Consider the following 19156-nt stretch of genomic DNA (forward strand, 5'->3'; position numbering starts at 1 on the left):
TTTTTACATTATTTTTTGAATATTGTCAACAGTAAGCCATAGACAGGCAGAATGACTCAGAACTGCCAACCTACCCTCACGTCCCTACCCATCTTCATTTATCAGCAAGCATCTAAGCCACCTCTTGCACAAAATCTTTGATTTTGGGTAAATTTGGTCCCTGGTCGGATTTTTATATTATTGTAACTCATTCTACATCTTCTAACCAGTATCATAATGTACTAGACAAAGCCTTTTTTCTGCCATTGGGAAATTTCTAATCGTCAGGGGTGGAAAGTGGAGTCATCCTAGTAGATGTAAACCTAGAGACCATCTGGATATCCCTGCCTCTTGGATAGTTTAGTGAGGACACTTGTGATTATCCACCAACTAAAAAGTCATGGAGATATCTGTACCACAAATAATCCTTATTGGCTTGTTATCAACCAAGAACCCTGAATACCTCTCCCCAGGTCACTTTCTAAAGACTTGTGCCTTTCATAGAACAGGTAGCTAACAGTAGTGATTACTATATGTGACAGTATAATGTCAACTGAAACTGTATTCCTGATCCTAAGGCCCACATTCAGAAGGTGAGTCCAAATTGCCTTTCCTTTGACGCCTACGATTTGCATCGTCTCTGTCTATTTGGCTGATGTAATAAACACTGTCGCTACCTCTGAGGAGAATGAAATAATTATATGTCACAAAATACAGCCATCTACATCAGTGTCTGTCTTGGATTAGTGTGGTAGAAGCACTGTTCTTAATGTTTTATTTGAAACCTACCTGTATCTGAGTCATTTTAGGATTGCTTTGTATGAATTCATCATAATTTCAAATATTCCATAAATTTGCATTGCTGTTGTTACTTCCATTTGTATTAACAGTGCTATCTGGATGTCTTATGTAGGTATGCTGGTATACATGTATACTAATACGGGGTGCAATAGCTCATCCAAGGCAATGCCAGCTTTCTTGATGAATAGATAATGATGAAAAAATACGTTAAGCTCCTCAGCTATGAGGCATAAAACGCCATTACAAAACCATCAAGAAGCAAACTTTGCTTAAATGTCAACTATAGATGAAATTTTGTGGTTGTTTTTGAGGAATGTCTAATGCCTAAAAGCACTTCATTGAAAGAAGGTGGCCGCCAAAGGTTTTAATCCTTGTTATTTCTAAGTTGCCAAACAACTTTAAAACATATTATTACTTCAAGAACTGGCAAGGATTGTAATGTCACTTGGATTTAATTTGCTCCAGGAAGCATCTTGCTTTAGGGTAGAGACTGGGAGGCATTAACACAACGTTTGGAGCTCTGAGTTAGAAGGAGGTATGATAAGATAGAGAGATAGGAGCATTCCATCCTCATGACCTCACTGAGCAAATGAAAGATTATCCAAAAGACTTGCAGTAAAAAAGCTTTCCTGTCAGACTAAATGGAATTCAGACCTTATTTTCAGAGATACAATATGCCATATTAATGTGCATGGCTATCGGGTTCAATTCACTCTGAAGGATTTATTGAGTTACCTGAAAATGTATGTATGTACACACATATACACGTGTATACACACCCTGAGGTTATGTTGTGCTGTGCAAACACATAAATACAAGCATTATTAATCCATATCAACAATATAAAACCGCAAAAAAAAAAAAAAAAAAAAAGACTGTCATCTTTTTTTTACCAGCCAGAACCTGTATTTCAATTATACATTAGGTTTGGGACTTCCCTGGTGGCACAGTGGTTAAGAATCCGCCAGCCAATGCAGGAGACACGGGTTTGAGGCCTGGTCCGGGAAGATCCCACATGCCGTGGAGCAACTAAGCCCGTGCACCACAACTACTGAGCCTGCGCTCTAGAGCCTGTGAGCCACAACTACTAAAGCCCGTGTGCCTAGAGCCCGTGCTCCACAACAACAGAAACCACTGCAATGAGAAGCCCACGCACCGCAACGAAGAGTAGCCCCTGCTCGCTGCAACTAGAGAAAGCCTGTACGCAGCAATGAAGACCCAGTGCAGCCAAAAATCAATGAATTTTTATTTATTTATTTATTTGTTTGTTTGTTTGTTTTTGCGGTATGCGGGCCTCTCACTGTTGTGGCCTCTCCCGTTGTGGAGCACAGGCTCCGGACGTGCAGGCTCAGCGGCCATGGCTCACGGGCCCAGCCGCTCCGTGGCACGTGGGATCCTCCCAGACCGGGGCACGAACCCGCGTCCCCTGCATCGGCAGGCGGACTCTCAACCACTGTGCCACCAGGGAAGCCCAATCAATGAATTTTTAAAAAAATTAAAAAAAAATTATACATTAGGTTTTATTTTGGGGTGTGTGTGTGTGTGTGTGTGTGTGTGGTGGGGGGGGGTGGTTGCTGTATTACATTCTTGAGTTCTGCTGAGCTCTCTGTTTACATAATTCCTGAGCTGCTACTTAATTTCCCCATCCTTCAACTATGAAGTTGAGGTCTTTGGTTCCAAGTTCCAGGCCTTGTCATATCTTATATACCAGGCCCCACGACGTTAGATTCATAGATTTCACCATATTAGATTCATTCTTTTGTTCCATTTGTTCTGTTATTTTTTAAAGTATTCTAACAGTCAATATTTTTCTATTTTTAAATCACCCGTAGATTTGTTAAATATGTCTTCTAGGTTTTCATCCAACTAATTAAGAAAAAAACATTGAATAAGAAAAGTCTTCCAACAGAGCTTTGTATCATGGTACTGTAGACTTTTTTCCAGTTTGATACCTGTGGTTAAATTGCACATCTTAAGTATACTTGCTTATACAGGGACTTAGTCATACATCAACTTAGTCATCCTAGCTCTCAGTTCATATATTTTCATCTTACCTTCAAGGGTCTCACGACAAGGCTTGTCAGATGCTTTGCTGAATCCAGGATCATGTTGACATCTATAGATTCTGTCTTTGCATCATTAGGTCAAAGAGTTTCTATGTCCTATGAATTTCAAAACTTGGTCCTGTTCTTAGGATCTGGGGAGGCCATGGTCATGAATTAGTCCTAGGCATTCCAAAGGGAGTCTGATTTGGTCTGGAACTAACTAGGAGAGACTTACTTATCTGGAGTGGGCTTATTTGAGAAGATTTAGATGACCTCTGGCTGATAATGTTGGTGCTTCTTATTTTTAGCTTTATCATTTATCCTGAAATCTCTTACACTAAGTTATGCCATGTTATAACATTTAGATCACATTTCATTTTGTGCTGTGATAGATAAATTATGTGGTGGAGGTGACACCCTGGAACTAAATAATGCAATAGTTTGCTAGCTTTTTGAAACCAAGATCTGAATGATTCTTCCTGTATTTAAGGAATAGATTATTATTCAAGAGTTGTAGTCATTTAATTTATTCTGAAGGTTCTCCAGTTTGCTCTAGGAAGAAGCTAAGTAAGCTGATACCACCTTTGACGAGTTCTGATGTTAGTCTGAGAGCAGTGATGACTTGAAGTGACTGATTATCAGGATTCAAGTGGAGAATACGAGTTCACATTTTAAGTACCTTTTTCTTCCTGGTAGCCCAGTCACATAAATATGTAAGAAATTGTTTACCTTCATCGTAAAACAATTGCAATTCCCTGTTCCTGAGAGTACATGACAACAGGTATCCAAATGTAATTTTTAAAAATCTCTTTAACCAACTGACCAAATGTGTCAATCTGTCTCTTTTCAAGAAACTTCTGGTCCTTGGAACTTCTGCTGTTTCAAAAGAAGTGAGAGTCCTTAGGGAAACAGGAACTTAACTCATGGTCTGGGTATGAATTCAGTTTTTGTTGTTAAAGAAATTGATGGAAGTTTCTGGTGCCAATACTTAAAATCATGCTACAGTATGGGAGTGATTGCTTGACTATATGGGAAAAAAAAACTAAATACTTATATAGTCGTATTTTAAATAAATTGAAATTTGTGGAGTAAAACATCAGATATTATAGCTTACCACTTCTCAAGTTTTGTTTAGTTAGTTGTATACTTTGCCCTGTTGCCTGGAATTCTCTGTCATAGTTGTCAATTTCAGTATATCCTCTAGATGCCATGAGGATCAAGTACAGCTTTGTAAGTTGCTTGCTATCGCATATATTATGTTACAGTGGAAAATTACTTGAGTCAACTTTGACTTCTTCCTCACTTTGGCTCGCATGCAGATTGTTGAAAATTCTATTTCCATCTACAGAACATCATCCTTGCATTTCCTCTTTAATGGTTAATGTCCTTCATTTAAATATCAGTGAGTCTGACACCTCTAGTCAAGAAAGCTGCTCTCTCTCCTGTCTCTTTGTGTGTGTCTCTGTATTTATTGCTCTTTTTTTGGATCCTACACTCATGTGCTCATTTTTCTTCATTGAAATGATAAATACTTCTGTAGTTTTCAAAGTTCTGTGGGTGATTCTTATGTTTAGACAACATTAATAATCCTCAGACTAACCTATTAACCAGGATTATAGCTATTTAAGCTTATAAAAGAGATGTTTCATTAAGTATAGTAAGACATGTCTGGCCTTCCAATCCCATATTTAATGATTTACATCTTTGAGTCAACCTTGTTGAAGTCTAGCAGCTGTAAGAGTGGTACTCTGTCATATATGTATCCATACATTCAGTTTATTGTATATCAGACATTTATTGAACGCTATGATGGCATACTCCATGTCTCTTTTGAATGTGATTAGCTATGCTGTTCTTAATTTCAATTCAACAACTTTCATTTACTCTTCTATGGAAATATGACTCTGAACTTCTGTGTTCCTCTACCCTAAAGACCTTCTGCCAGACTATGGAGTACATTTTGGAAATCCTGGCTTCCTAGAGCTGAGTTCCTCAATGTTAATGAATATGTAAATCCCCTGGGGATCTTGCTAAAATTTAAATTCTGATTCAGGAGGTCTGGAGCAGGACCTAAGATGCCACATTTCTAACAAGCTTCCAATTGATGTTCGTGCTGATGGTCTGTGGATCCTGCTTTGAATAGTGAGGCTAGAGTTTTCTGGGTGGTAGTGTCATTACTGAACAGGGATTATAATAAGTATTCTCCCTCCATTCCTTCACTGGTAACTTTTGATTTGGTGACTGAGGAAAAGCTGATGGTTGCATAATTGAGGTCTCTATTTCTCCGGGCTTTCAGAGTGCTGCTAGCTTGTCAGGAGCAGCTTATTCCAATATCCTGGTTGTGTGTCGTTACCTTCTCCCTGTGAAGAGGAGAGGTCAATTTCTTGCTCTTACTTCCTCTTGCTTTGCTGATTTTGTTTTGTACAACCAATGCATAATTAAATACCCCCAATTTTGTTTTACTTTTGTCCCCCTAAAGCTGGTTGATTTTAAATAAATACACCACTGAGATTTTATGCTCTGCTGCAGGAGCAGGCAAGGTTTCCATTAGCCAGGGAATGAAGCCTCGACCATAAGTTGCTTAGGTAATTACTCAAGGTCAGTGAAAGGTGTCTTGATATTTTGTCACCTGAATATGTAATGAGAGCTCTTTAAATTCCCCAAGACTAAAAACAAGATTGGTTTAGGGTTAGAGATAGGACCAAGCATAGATATGAAGTGAAATATAGCTCCAGCTGTGTAGAAAGAGACTGTATGAGCAGAAATCTAGGCAGAGTTAGGGAGTCTAGAGGTGTTATCGTCCTTTATTGTGCATTGACAACAACTTCAGAGCTTATTTAAAATGTAGATTCTTGGATGTCACTCCCCCAAAATCAGAAGACATATACATAGGGTGGGACCCAGGAATATGTATTTTTAATGAGCATAAATTATATTCTGACATATTCTATAGCACCCACATTATGAGAAATGGTGGTTTTTATGCAATATCCAAAGGCAAAGTTTTCGAGCATTTGAAAGGAAGGTTTGGTCATTACAGAATAGACATGTTTAAGAATTATCTTAACTATAGAATACTCTCCTCCATAAGCAAAAAGTATTTCACTCAGAGTGTGAATGGAAACATTAATTCAATTGCCAGTGGGTAAATTTTCAAGGAAAGGTAACTATAATTGTGTCACAAAAATTATTGGATCTATTTGCTTGGAGCCTGTCCTCTTTCACTCTAACAAATGGCAAAACTTTCTAAAGGGTGAGCTTATTAGAAGTCTTAGGTACTAGCAAAGCTTAGTACTTTCCAGTGACACCCAAATGACCTTCAGAAGTGTAAGAAAGGAAGAATAAAGCTAGAGAATAAAATCTATGGCAGCAAAATAAAACTTGAGTAACCTCTCCTAAATGTTATGGAAAAAGTACAAAGAAATGGAAATAAAAAGAGATGTATCATAGGTCTGGAGGACAAAGAAATGAGATTCAATGCAAGGGTTACAAGTGGGTATCCCTTAAGTGCAGAAGGAAAAGAATATAAAAGAAAATTGGGGTGCAGGAGTGATGTCAGCAAGATGGCACCAAAATAACTCTGGGAGAGCTCTGGTGTCCAGTTAAGAAGCTGCAGCAACACAGTGGAGAAAAGAAACCCAAGAATAAGCACACACAAAGGGTAGGAAGAACAGTTTCCTTTTGTCTACATCATCCCACGCTTTAGGCCAGCATGGCTCAGGGCCAGGAGGGATCTCCTTGGTCAGCAAGTTCTTCTCACTGGGGAAAAGGAGATCAGGGTGAGTGTCCAGCTTCTTCAGCCTTTCAGGGCACTGCGGAAGGACCTACTTGAAATTCATCCCCCAGGGATAGCTAAAGGGACTGGCATAGCGGAGACATCTGTCAATACCTGTGAATAGAAAAGAAGGGCAGGGGGCTTCCCTGGTGGCGCAGTGGTTGAGAGTCCGCCTGCCGATGCAGGGGACATGGGTTCGTGCCCCGGTCCGGGAAGATCCCACATGCCACGGAGCGGCTGGGCCCGTGAGCCATGGCCGCTGAGCCTGCGCATCCAGAGCCTGTGCTCCGCAACGTGAGAGGCCTGCGTATCGCAAAAAAAAAAAAAAAAAAAAAGAAGGGCAGGGCATTCGGTACCAACCACGCAGCAGGTACCGCCATGGTCCCCAGTGGCCTTCTTTGCAAAGTACCCCAGCAACCTCCACCACTGAAGACCTCAACAGCCCTCACAGCCACCACACCCTTCCTGCAAACATCACCTCTGAGGATCCTGCAGTGTTGACCATCGCAGACCCCAGAGGCCTGCTCTGCAGATCCCAGAAGCTTTCACTGCTGAGGAACCCAACAGCCATTGCAACCACTGCAGATGCCCCAGAGTTTTCACTGCCGAGGGCACTGCAGTTTTCCCCTTCATGGACTCCAGCTGCCTGAGCCGTCACCCACCCGGTCACTCCACCATGCTTTGGACCTGTTCCAGCCAGCGCTGCTGTGGGTACCTTGGTCTCAGGAGCCAACTTGGTCACGGCCCACCTCCACCATCACTAGGGCACCAGCCTGCTGCTCACCCCAGACCCCACTGCTGGCTTCTGCTCCCACCGCTGAGGACAACCTGAAGACCGCCACCGCGGCTGAGTGCATGCCACGAACCTCCACCCACGCTGATGGCTCTGTTCCCCTCTATCGCATGCACTCGGGGGACAGCCAGCCCCAGCCCCACCACAAGCCCCCTCAACCATGAGCTACTGGCCCCACCACCACCAGCCGTGGTGCGTGTGATCTGCCGGTACGTTCGACACTGGACCCAGAGGCACTTGCAGCAACTGTCACCTCCCCGAAGCTCTGCCGCTGAGGCCCACACAGTTGTGGCGGATTGGTACAGTCTGAGAACACGTATCCAATTCTTTAAAATTATCCATACATTTATTTTTTTAAACAATTCCATTCTTAGGAAACAAAGATTTGCAGAAAGATGGATGTGGAGGGATATTTCCTAAATTATATATAATGAAATGCTTTATTTTTCCTTTATATTTTGTCTTTCATTCTACTCTCACATGCTGTCACCTGTCATATCTCCTAACACTCAATAAGCTGTCACTAATAACATTAACCTTTCCTTACCAAATTATTGTTAGGACAGCTTGATTTTTGAAGAGGCATTGTTTGTTTTCTCAGTAGTCTCTGGGAAGCTGACCCCTAGTTAAGGGAGGTATTACTGTAGATAGTTCAAATGGATTCCACGGTAAAAGTGCCTGATGACGCTGACAGCTATGACATTTACAGCTATAATGGCCTAACCATGTAGTGTCATGAATCGTATATAATAGGGATGCATTTTTCCATGAGAGAATGAAAAAGATGTATTAATGAGCTATTAAGAACTAGGAACATCAGTTTTAAAGAAAGACTTCCTATGCTAATGTTCAGTTGAATTAGCTCAAGTGTGGAATTAGCTCAAGGGTGGAAATATTTTTGTGGTCTGCAATATCATTTATTTGAAAACTTAAACTTACTTATTTTGGAAGCAGGCCAACCAACCAATACATCATTCATGTCGTACCAATATATTAGCAATTCTGTGAAACTGAAGTAACAATGTTAATTTTCTCTCAAAGTGAATGCCGTATCAGTGATTTAAATGAGTAATTAGGTACTGTCAAATTAAATTCATTTTGATTTCTGAAATGCACTCCATGTTATACTATATTTCCTCATTAGAAGCATATGTCCTTAAACATTTTAAATTATGCAGTTTGGGAATTATACACCATATCTCTAAACATTTTCATTCAGTACTGTTCATATCAGGACATTTGAATCCAAATGTGATATTTTATATACTCTGAAAACTGCATGTATTACTTACTTCTTTTATTTTTATTCCATTTCTTTTCTGCTGCTTTAGCAGGCTCCAGCTCCATCTCTCTTGTCTTGCCCCTCTTTTATATACCAACTTTCAGTAGCTGTCATCTATTACCTGTATGACTCAGTTCTTTCTGCTCTATGCCCCTCCTTAAAATGACTTGACAAAATGTCATGCCTATGATTGTCACTATGTGAAGCTTTTAAAACTTTTATAGGTTTCATGAGACTGTGTAGGTATATAAAATTTCTATAGGTTTTAGAACACATAAATTTAAGGAAGATAATATATTGGCATATGAAACGAACATATTTTCATCCTTGGTAATTTCTGGTTTTGGTTTTCCACTACTCCAACCCCCTTAACAAAGGCCAAGCCTGCCTGATGAACCTTAAACATCAAGGTTGCTATTATAAGCCAAGCATAGTGAAAACTCAAGGCATCCCTTTCCTTCTGGCCCTTGTAGAGTATTATGAAATAGAATAAAAGCTCAGGCAGTGTAAAGATGTTAAAAGCATGCATCCTTGTGTCCTCTTGTCAATATGGAAACTCAAGGTGGGGTGGATTGGGCATCACTGTAGAAATACCCAGATAGGAATAATAGAACTTGATAATACCCAAGTTAGCAGGCTGCTGGAGGAAGCTTAAATCCAGGTTTGTTTCTGAGCCATGTCCAAAATGGTGGACAAGGAATAATAATGTAGCTTCAGTAGAGAGAGGTGATTGGATAGATGAGCATGTGTCGGCACTCCTGTGTCACCAAGACCTGCTTGTGGTGTACAGGGGAACTGCTTCCACGTGCCTCAAGGAGTGCACAATTTCTTTCCCTTTTACCTAAATACCATTTGGGCAGGAGGAGAAAGAAAAAGTCTTTTTAAGGGGTTGAATTTTAAATTGACGATTTCCCCAAAGAGACTGTTTAAACCCCTGGATATTGAGACACCAAGACTTGTGAAAGCTTGGGAGCAGCAAAGTCACGGACTCTGTAAAATAGAGTATGAATTATTGTTTCCACTGTGTGTGTGTACGTGTGTGTATATTATGGATAGCTCTTTAAAAGAGTACATAAGAGATTATCACCAAGTGAAATAATTTGAACAAAGAATAAGCAATGGCTGTGAATGGAAACGCTTGGATAGGAAATGCATTTGTCTTCAGAAATCTATTACACCAAAAATATTTGAAAAATAATGAATACCACTTGTTTTTCCTGAAGTATTTCTTGATGCATCCTAGTCAGCATTACATTTATAACTTCTTCTCTAAAGAATTATAAAATAATTGGACAATCTCACACTAAGGAATATAATTTTCCTAAAAGAATGAGAAAGATAAACTGATTACCATTAAGTATAGCCTCACTGCATCTCCAAGAATAAATTAAAAGATTCTTTAATATTTTGGAAATATATTATACAGCTGCTGAAGCAAGAGTCATCACCTCTGTGTTCCAAGCAGGGAGCAGAATTCAGGCAAAAGGATTGGTCTTGGTCAACAGTTCCCCTTTTAAGGATTCTTCCTGGATGTCTCCCCCAACAACTGGTGCTTATATCTCATTAGAAATATCTTGGTCACATGGTCACCGGAGCTGTAAGAGAAGCTGAAAATATGGTATTTGGTACCCTGAATAAAATTGGAATTCTATTACTAAGAAAGAAGTAAAAAAAAAAAAAAAAAAAGATATTGGCTAGGTAACTAGCAGTTTCTGGCATCCTGTCTTATAAGATGGTGTTTTTGTTAAAAAAACAAAAAACAAAAAACAAAAAAACTTGGCTTGGGGCTTTAGTTTCCAAGTGTAGAACAAGTGGCTAAGCAGATAAATATATATAAGTGCTGCATAAACCGTAGAAAGCTATATGCATGAAAGCTCTCATTACTACCAGGCTTCATGTGAATTTTTTAAAGCCAAGAGTAGACATAATCTATGCCCCTTCAGGGGTTTGTAATCTTAGAGAATAATTATATTCATGCTACATTAATTAGAGCATGGAATAAAAACAAAGCTAAACAAATAAAACAGGAAGAATAATCCTAGATTCTAATCCTTTATTTTTAAAATCACTTGTGGAGATAATTTTTCAAAATACCACTTAAGGACCAGATCTAGCCCAGCCTTCAGACCAGATTGTTAATTATGTTAGTCAAGACCTGTTCTGGCCTTTGAATAATTCTCAGAGGGCAAGCTTCTTTTCAGCATTTTAGGGAGGCACCTTGCTGCCTCCCCAGAAATAACTTACAGTCAGAATTTATTTATAGTATGTCTGGGGTCTTATTAATAGATTTTTATTTTTAGAGCAGTTTTAGGTTTATAGAAAAATTGAGCAGAAAGTACAGGGTTCCCATATACCCAGTCTTCTCCTGTCTGCAGTTTGCCCTATTAATAACATCTTTCTTTAATGTGGTACATTTGTTAAACTTGATAAATCTCTGTTGATACATTATTTTAACTAATATCCATAGTTCATATTAATTAGGGTTCACTCTTTGTGTTGTAGAGTACTCTGGATTTTGGCAAAATGTCATGTATCCACCATTACAGCGTCAAACAGAATAGTTTCACTGCCCTAAAAATTCCCTGTGTTCCACCTATTCATTCCTTCCCAACTTTGTGTCTGGTTTTGACATACTTTTACCATTTGGCATTGAAGATGGGGTAAAAAGGCTAAGGGGATGCTGACGTTGAACTTGATGGTTCCTTTAAAGTTGGTAACATTGTTCCCAATGTAATCTGAGTTTGACCTCCTCATAAAGGCTTTCCAGTAATGTCTGTAATTAAGAAAATTTAATAAGCATTCAGTAAATATTATCATCATCATCATTGTTATTATGCAGCAGACCCTGTGTCAAGTATACTAACTCTTTTAGTCTTCACAAGAAGACTATGAGGTAGTAGAAATTATCCTTGTTTTCAAAATTAGAAACTGAGGCCAAGTCTCGCAAAGCTGTCTTCCCAGGATCGTATGGTTATCTCAGGGCAGAGCCCAGGCTGGCTTCCTGGGAATATGATCAGTGCATTCGCAGAGCCCCAACACTAAGAAGCACCTGACACTTGATTTAACGCCCAGCTCTCGACATACTGAAATTCTTACTACAGTTTTCTTTGACCTTGTGTTTTGTAAGTAAATCATAACTGGACAATGGAACATGAATGTGAGCAGAGGAGATATGAACAATGTGGGTCTGCTGCTGGTCCTTGCTTTTGCCTTTATACTTAGCATTTGTGATGTCCACCATGCATCTTCCCTAACAGCTAACCTAGTACTCAGGACCCATGCTTGGTTTAATGCTCTGCTGTTGCCATCTTGAAAGTCTTAATAATTTTATCTGTGAACTTGTGTTTTGTATGTGGAGTCCAAAGGGATAATGGAGCATGTATGTGACCAGAGGAGATACACACAATATGTTGATCCATAGCTACTCCTTGCCTCCCAACTTGCATATAGTGGTTGTGATGCCACATGAGTTCAGAATTCTGGTTGACCCATGATGCGTGGGAGTTGAATAAGACTCAGTTGAGTACAATGATCAGCGTGTTATGTCTATGAGTAAGCCACGTGCTAACGTTGTTGAGAGGCTGCACTTTCCTTTCCTGTTTGCAATGCAGAAAGAAGGTCATGGTATTATAAGAAATAGAAACAATTAATCCTATCATATTCTTTCTTACTCTTACTCCCCAGTATTAGCCAATCCTTTACACTGAAGATGATAACCTGGAAGGAGAGGGAAAGATAAGGCAATCCATAGTTCCTTTTCCTTTCATTCGTTCTTTCCTTATCAGTCAGCCAAAGCTAATGTGTGTGTATTAAGAATTTAAAGAAAAATTGATGAGTTGGCTTTGTGAACTGTTTCCACTGTTCTGGCAAGAACAAATTACATACGCATATATGAGCTATGAAATATGAATTGTGTGTTTTTGATGACTCCACATACAAGTTAAATGCTTATGCTTTTATTTTAAATGGGCATTGCACAATATAAAGATGAACAGTAAAATTCATGCTAACCATTTAAAATTTTAATTTTTTTTAACTTGTATTGATTTTAAGTAGCACATAAAAAATACCATAAGTCAAGAAGAGATTACAGAGGAAAGGGAAAAAGCTTTATATTTTAAGCGCTTTAAAGACACTTTTTTCCTGGATACCCTTCATTTCATTTTGCATTGGGTCCCACAAATTATGTATCCTTCCCAGGACAGACAACTGATTCACAACCAGGTCTGCCAGACTCCATGGCTCATGCTCCAAACTAGAGGTTCCCAACCCTTTCACCTTATGGCCACACAGAGAAAATGATGTTTATAAGGAATGCTAACTCTGTGGTAAATTGAGGAGACTGGTTTTGGCCAGCGATGGCCAACTCGCAGGCCCAGGCCTCCCCGGTCCTGGCCTGGCAGCCTTGAAGGCTGAGGAGATCAATATCTCATTGCACTTGGAAGGGCCTCTACATCGCAACTACCACATAGGAATGCCTTGATGGCACATCGTGCTGTCTACCCATATCTTCTTTTTGGATTTAGTACTTAAAATAGTTACTCAGTTTTTGTCAAGCAATAATAATGATAGCAAAAATATAAAATGTGTATTTATTTTTTCTATGTACCAGATATGTTTCTCAGCACTTCATATATATTAACTCCTTTAATCTTCAAAACTCTATGAGGAAAATACTATTATTATTCCCATTTTGTATTAATTGAATTACATGAAATTGCAGACTGACTGTTTTGCACCTACAAAAAAGGCAAGTTCATATATTTAAACTCAAGAGATGAGGAGACTGACAGAGAGATTAAGTACATTACCCAAGGTCACTCAGCTAGTAAATGCCAGAGCCGAGATAAAATTCTCTACTAGTTCAGACACTGGCAGTCCAACTCTGAAGCCTGGGACCTAAGTCACTGTACAATGTCATCTTTCAAAGAGAATTAAATTATGTGTTATATTGGAAATAGTTATTGAAAACATGGGGGCATGGAGTTAAGACAGCAATTTTTAACAATCTCAGACATTCAACTTGTATTTGTCAATTTCCTGTGCTGTGTTGTGGTATGGTAGTGAGCCAAACACAGCTTTCCCTTCATACAACTTGTAGTCCAATCTGTTTCAATATCTTTTTTTTAAGCCTGCTAGGAATAGCAGATGCCACTTACAGTGCCCTGGCTGCATTTGGACTGGGCCTGTTGCTAATCCACTCCATGCCCTATTGTATTCAATACTCAACAATCCTTTGTCATCATTGTCATTATTCTTATCAGTTTGCAGATGAGGAATCTGGGACTCAAAAAGATTATATAATTTACACAAGGTGACCCAGATAGTAAGTGGTAAAACCAGGCCTCAATACCAGGGCTGTTTGATGTCAGACGCATGCCTTTTCCACTAGTACACGTCCACATGAGAATTTCCTCTTGTCTGCTCATAGACTGAGGGATGGTCATCTGCTGATTTTATGGTATTCCAGCAAATAGTCTCTACCGACTTCTCAGGCCCCATTCTGTGGCTGAAATGATTATTTTGCTTACAATAAAGAGTGAGCTGTGCAGCTGGAGAAATTTCTATCCAGATGCTGGTATGTCACTTTGAATTGTTATTACAATATAAAGTTCCTGTTCATATTTGTTCCTATTTGCATATGTACAGGAGCCACAGTTGTTCAGCTAAACTAAGCCATTTAGCAAAAATGCAGCCCAAGATTCACAAAGCAGTTCTGAAAATAGCCCATTTGGGGCTTCTTGCTGAGAAGACTGCATAAAATATGCAGACTCTTTGATTTATCTCTGAACAGTCCCACACCTTTTATCTGTAGTCAACCTTCCCTCCCTTGTCCCTGCTTCCTTCCCTCCTTTCCTCCTTTCTTAAAGTAGACCCTGGGAATCCACTCTGTGCCAGGGACTAGAGAGACAAAGAATAAAACGTAACACTTTTTGCCCAAAAGGAGCTCAAATGCTGGGTTCAAAAGAGTTCACTCAAGAAACAGCATTGTTCCCAGAAAGAGAACTGTAGAAAAAAAGGAATCTACTTGAGGTCGCTGCTTGTGTTATCCATCCCCTTTCTTTGTTCACAGTTTGATTTTTTTCAATCTCTTTTACCTGGTAGTCTGTATGCTAGAGCCTAAAATGGGACCTGGCACAGAATAGCTACCCAACTGAATGCCTATATCTAACTGAATTGTCAGCATTGATACTTCATGCTTTTTTGTGTGGGAGAGAGTGCGCAATAGAGTTCCTCCCTCAGGCAGAATTTCTTAAGTAGTCCCTTTCCCTATCCTCCTTTCACAAACTGATTATGTTTATATATTTCATTATCCTGGGATATTGTACACGAGTTTTAACTTTGGCCCTGTCCACTCATAGACATTGTTATTATTCAGATAATATTCATATTGTTACACAGCATTTGGTTAGGTCCTGTGTTTCACTATATTATCCAGAGGGATTCTAAAAATTATAATAAAGAGCAAGCAATATGAATGATATTGTCCTCCTCTTGCAAAAGTTAATTGATTTGCCCAAGCTTAGGGAGTCAATTAGAAGGAGTCAAGTTTTGTGCTTCCTACTCCCATGTTTTTCCTTTCCTCTTTCTAGACCATCATTGCTAGGGCATGCATTTCATTGTTTTAATCACAGAGGGAGATTTTCAGTAATGCTGACACAGGTACTGTGCTATGCTCTGTGTATGTGTTATCTCATTATCCCCATTAGGTGAGAATTGTTATTATTTCTATTTTATAGATGAATAAAATAAGGCCAAGAGAAGTCAAGTAATACACCCAATGGTATTTGATCCAAGGCTATCTGATTCCAGAAATTGTGCTATTAAGAATTAATAATTAACATTTAGGGAGTGCTTTCTATGTACCAGGCAGCATACTAAGTATTTTACATGCAGTAGTCTATTTATATAGTCATAACACAAATTTTAATAGGCACATACCACAATTGCTTTCATTTTACAGAGGAAGAAAATTTGATTTAGAGAGCATATTAGTGATCTTTAGAGAAATAGAATAGAGAGGAAGGGGGGGAGAGAGAGAGAGAGAGAGAGAGAGAGAGATTTCTTATAGGAATTGGCTTATGCAGTCATGGAGGCTGAGAAGTCCCATCCCACAATCTGCTGTCTGCAAGCTGGAGGATCAGAAAAGCTGGTGGTCTAATTCAGTCTGGGTCTGAAAGCCTGAGCATCAGAGGACTGATGATCTAAGTCCAGATCTGAGTCAAAAGCCTGAGAACCAGAAGCACTGATGTCTGAGGGCAGGAGAACCTGGCTGTGTCAACTCAAGCAAAGAGAGTGAATTCTTCCTTCCTCCAGCTTTTTGCTCTATTCAGGCCTTCAATGGATGATGCCCACCCACATGGATGAGGGGATCTTCTTTATCCAGTCTGCTTATTCAAATGCTAATCGCTTCAGGAAACACTCTCACAGACACAGAGAGTGTGTTTTACCAGCTATCTGGGCATCCCTTAGCCCAGCCAGTTTGACACATAAAATTAAACACCACAGAGAAGTTACATGACTCAAGTTCAAACTGCAAGTGCATATTTCCTCCTCCACATCTACTCATTCCCATCCTGTTACTATGTACCCATTACATATCATTTCTATGGATAACTGACTTGCTCCTGAGGTCAGCCTCTCCACTTTAGAGAGATCCCATCCCCATCACCTCCGCAAGTATACCAACTTCAACAATTCTCACCCCTTTCCTATATTATATTTCCCCTCTCTACTGGGTCACTCTCAACTGCAGAAAACATACTATCATTTCTCTCATTCTCAAAGCAGTCAAACAAATAAACAAAAACTTTTGAAAACTTCTTTTTCATTTAGCTAGTGCCTCAGTTCCCTGATACTGTTTAGAGCAAAACTTCTTCAGAAGAGCTGTCACTAATCACTGACTGCCTCAAATTCTTTTGTCCTCATTCACTCCTAACTCCAAAGTAGTTAGGTAAAACCCACAACTTCACTGACATTGTTATTGTCAAGGTCACCAATGAGCTCTGCACTGCTAAATCCAATGGTCCATTCTCAGTCCTTATCTAACAACATTGGCATCTGACACAGTTTACCACTACATACTCGTGGAAATACTTTTTCACTCAACTTCCAGAACATCACAATCTCCTGGTTTTACTCCTACTTGACCACCCATGCATCTTAGTCTCCTTTACCAGATTCCTGTTCATCACCTAAGCTTTTAATGGTGGAATACCCCAGGACCCAGTTCTTAGACCCCCTTCTCATCAGCGCTCACTCCTTCGATAATCTCATACAATTACACAGTTTTAAATACCATCATAAATCCCTGATTCCCAAATGTATATCTTCAGGCCATACCTTTCCATTCAACTCCATGTAAGTATATCCAGCTGCCTGCTTGTATCTCCACTTGGATGACCAATAAATATCTCAGACATGATCTTTCAAAATAGAGTTCTTGGTTTTCTTTTCAAAACCTGCTCCACCCACAGGCTTCCCCAGTTTAATTAATGACAACTTCATTCTATTTGCTTGGACCTGAATCCTCAAAGTTCATCATTTATCCCTCTTCTCATATGTCCTACATTTAATCTGTTGGAAAAATCTTTTTAGTTCTATCTTCAAAATTTATCTAGAATTACACCACTTATTGTCACTTCCATAGCTACCTCTCTGGTCCAAACCACCACTGTGTTTTCTCTGGATGACTGCTGTAGTCTCCTAACTGATAATCCTTGTTTCCACCCTGTATCCCCCTTTAGTTTACCCAACAGAACAACCAGAGTGATTTTGTTAAAATGTAAGGCAATTCCTACCATTCCTTTGTTCAAGATCCTCCAATGACTTGCCATTTTTTTCAGAGTGAAATCCAATACCCTTGCAATGCCCTACAATTATCTTCCATCTGCACCCCATCACTTCTTTGAGCTCATCACCTTATACTCTCCCCTTCCTCCACTTTGCTCCGGGAAAATTGTTCTTCTCACTGTTTCTCAAATATGCCAACCATTGTCTAATTTCATAGCCTTTCCAGTTGGTATTTGCTTTGTCTGAAATGTACCTCCTGCTAGTATATGCTTAGGTTACTCCCTTACTGCTTTCAAGTTTTTGTTCAAATGTCAACTTTTCCATGAAGCCTACCTGATCATCCTGTGTAAAATTATACTTTATTCCTTATACTCATGATCATGCTTAATCTGCTCTATGTTTTTCTGCATAGCATTTATTATCTTCTAGTGAGCTGTATGATTTACTTATGTGCTGTGTTTATTGTTTATTCACCTGTCTTTTCCAGTGGAATTGAAGCTCCACACAGGCAGGGATTTTTATATGTTTTATTCACTAGTATTTCTGGAGTGTCTAGACTATTTCCTGATGCATACTTGGCATTCCATAGTTCTTGAATGAATGGATGGGTGAATAAATAAGTGAATGAAATAGTGAAACTGGAATTGAAAACTAGTCACTGTGGCTTAGAGACTCAAAATTCATTTTCTCTAGCACTAACTATATTGCATTTTGCTTAAACACTGCTCTGCTCGTCTGAGTTCACCCATCTTAGGATCCAGCTCCAGAGCTACTTCTATAGCTCTTATTGCCAGACTGCTACTTTTAGCAGTTACTCATCACATCATCAAATTCTAATGAGCACCAGTAATTGTCAAAGCGTTGATTAAGTATATATTCTAATTCTACACTGTATTGTTCTAGTATGGAGCTGTTACTTACTTTTCACGTGACCTAGAGAAAATCATTTTCATTTTGAGACTTCAGTTTGCTCATCTACAAAATGAAAGCTATTAGATATTCTCTAAGAATGCTTTAATTAGATATTCTCTAAGAACGCTTTTCTCTGTGGAAGTTTGGGTCTAAGCTACCACAGCAACATTCCCATAATCCACATAGTGGAAAGAGCACAAGTTTTAGAATCAGAGAGATGTGAATTCAAATCTGGGATTCAACACAATTGAACAAGGCTGTTCAGTTTTCTGTACCCTCTGTAGATAACTTATCTGTAAAATGTGAATTATCATCTTCTCTATGTTACAACTTTTAACACTAGTCTAAGGATAAAATTAGAGAATATATTTGGAAATGACTAGCACAGTGTGTGATACATTGTAATAATACAATATGTGGTGTTTTGTATGTAAAATATAATAAATCATATTCACATCTCTATAAGCTTGTAAAATGATGGGCTGGGGGAAGAATACAATATGGGACTGTGCAACACAGCACAGTGGTCAGTGACAGGGTAGGGCCTATCATTACATTGGCATAGGACCTAATCAGGTCCCAGTAGGAGCAAACGGCCAAAATGTCATGCGCTCTTTGTATATTCAGCTGCCACACCACTTTCATGGTTATGTTTCAAATAAGATGCCATCTTACATGTTGTGAATGTTTGGAAGGAAACAATTCACAGACACAAATATACACCTGGCTTATAGTCTCAGTGTTTCATGCACGAATCCCTCATTCATAAAACGGGA

Source organism: Orcinus orca, chromosome X (genome assembly GCF_937001465.1).
Source record: "Orcinus orca chromosome X, mOrcOrc1.1, whole genome shotgun sequence".
Taxonomy (NCBI): Eukaryota; Metazoa; Chordata; class Mammalia; order Artiodactyla; family Delphinidae; genus Orcinus; species Orcinus orca.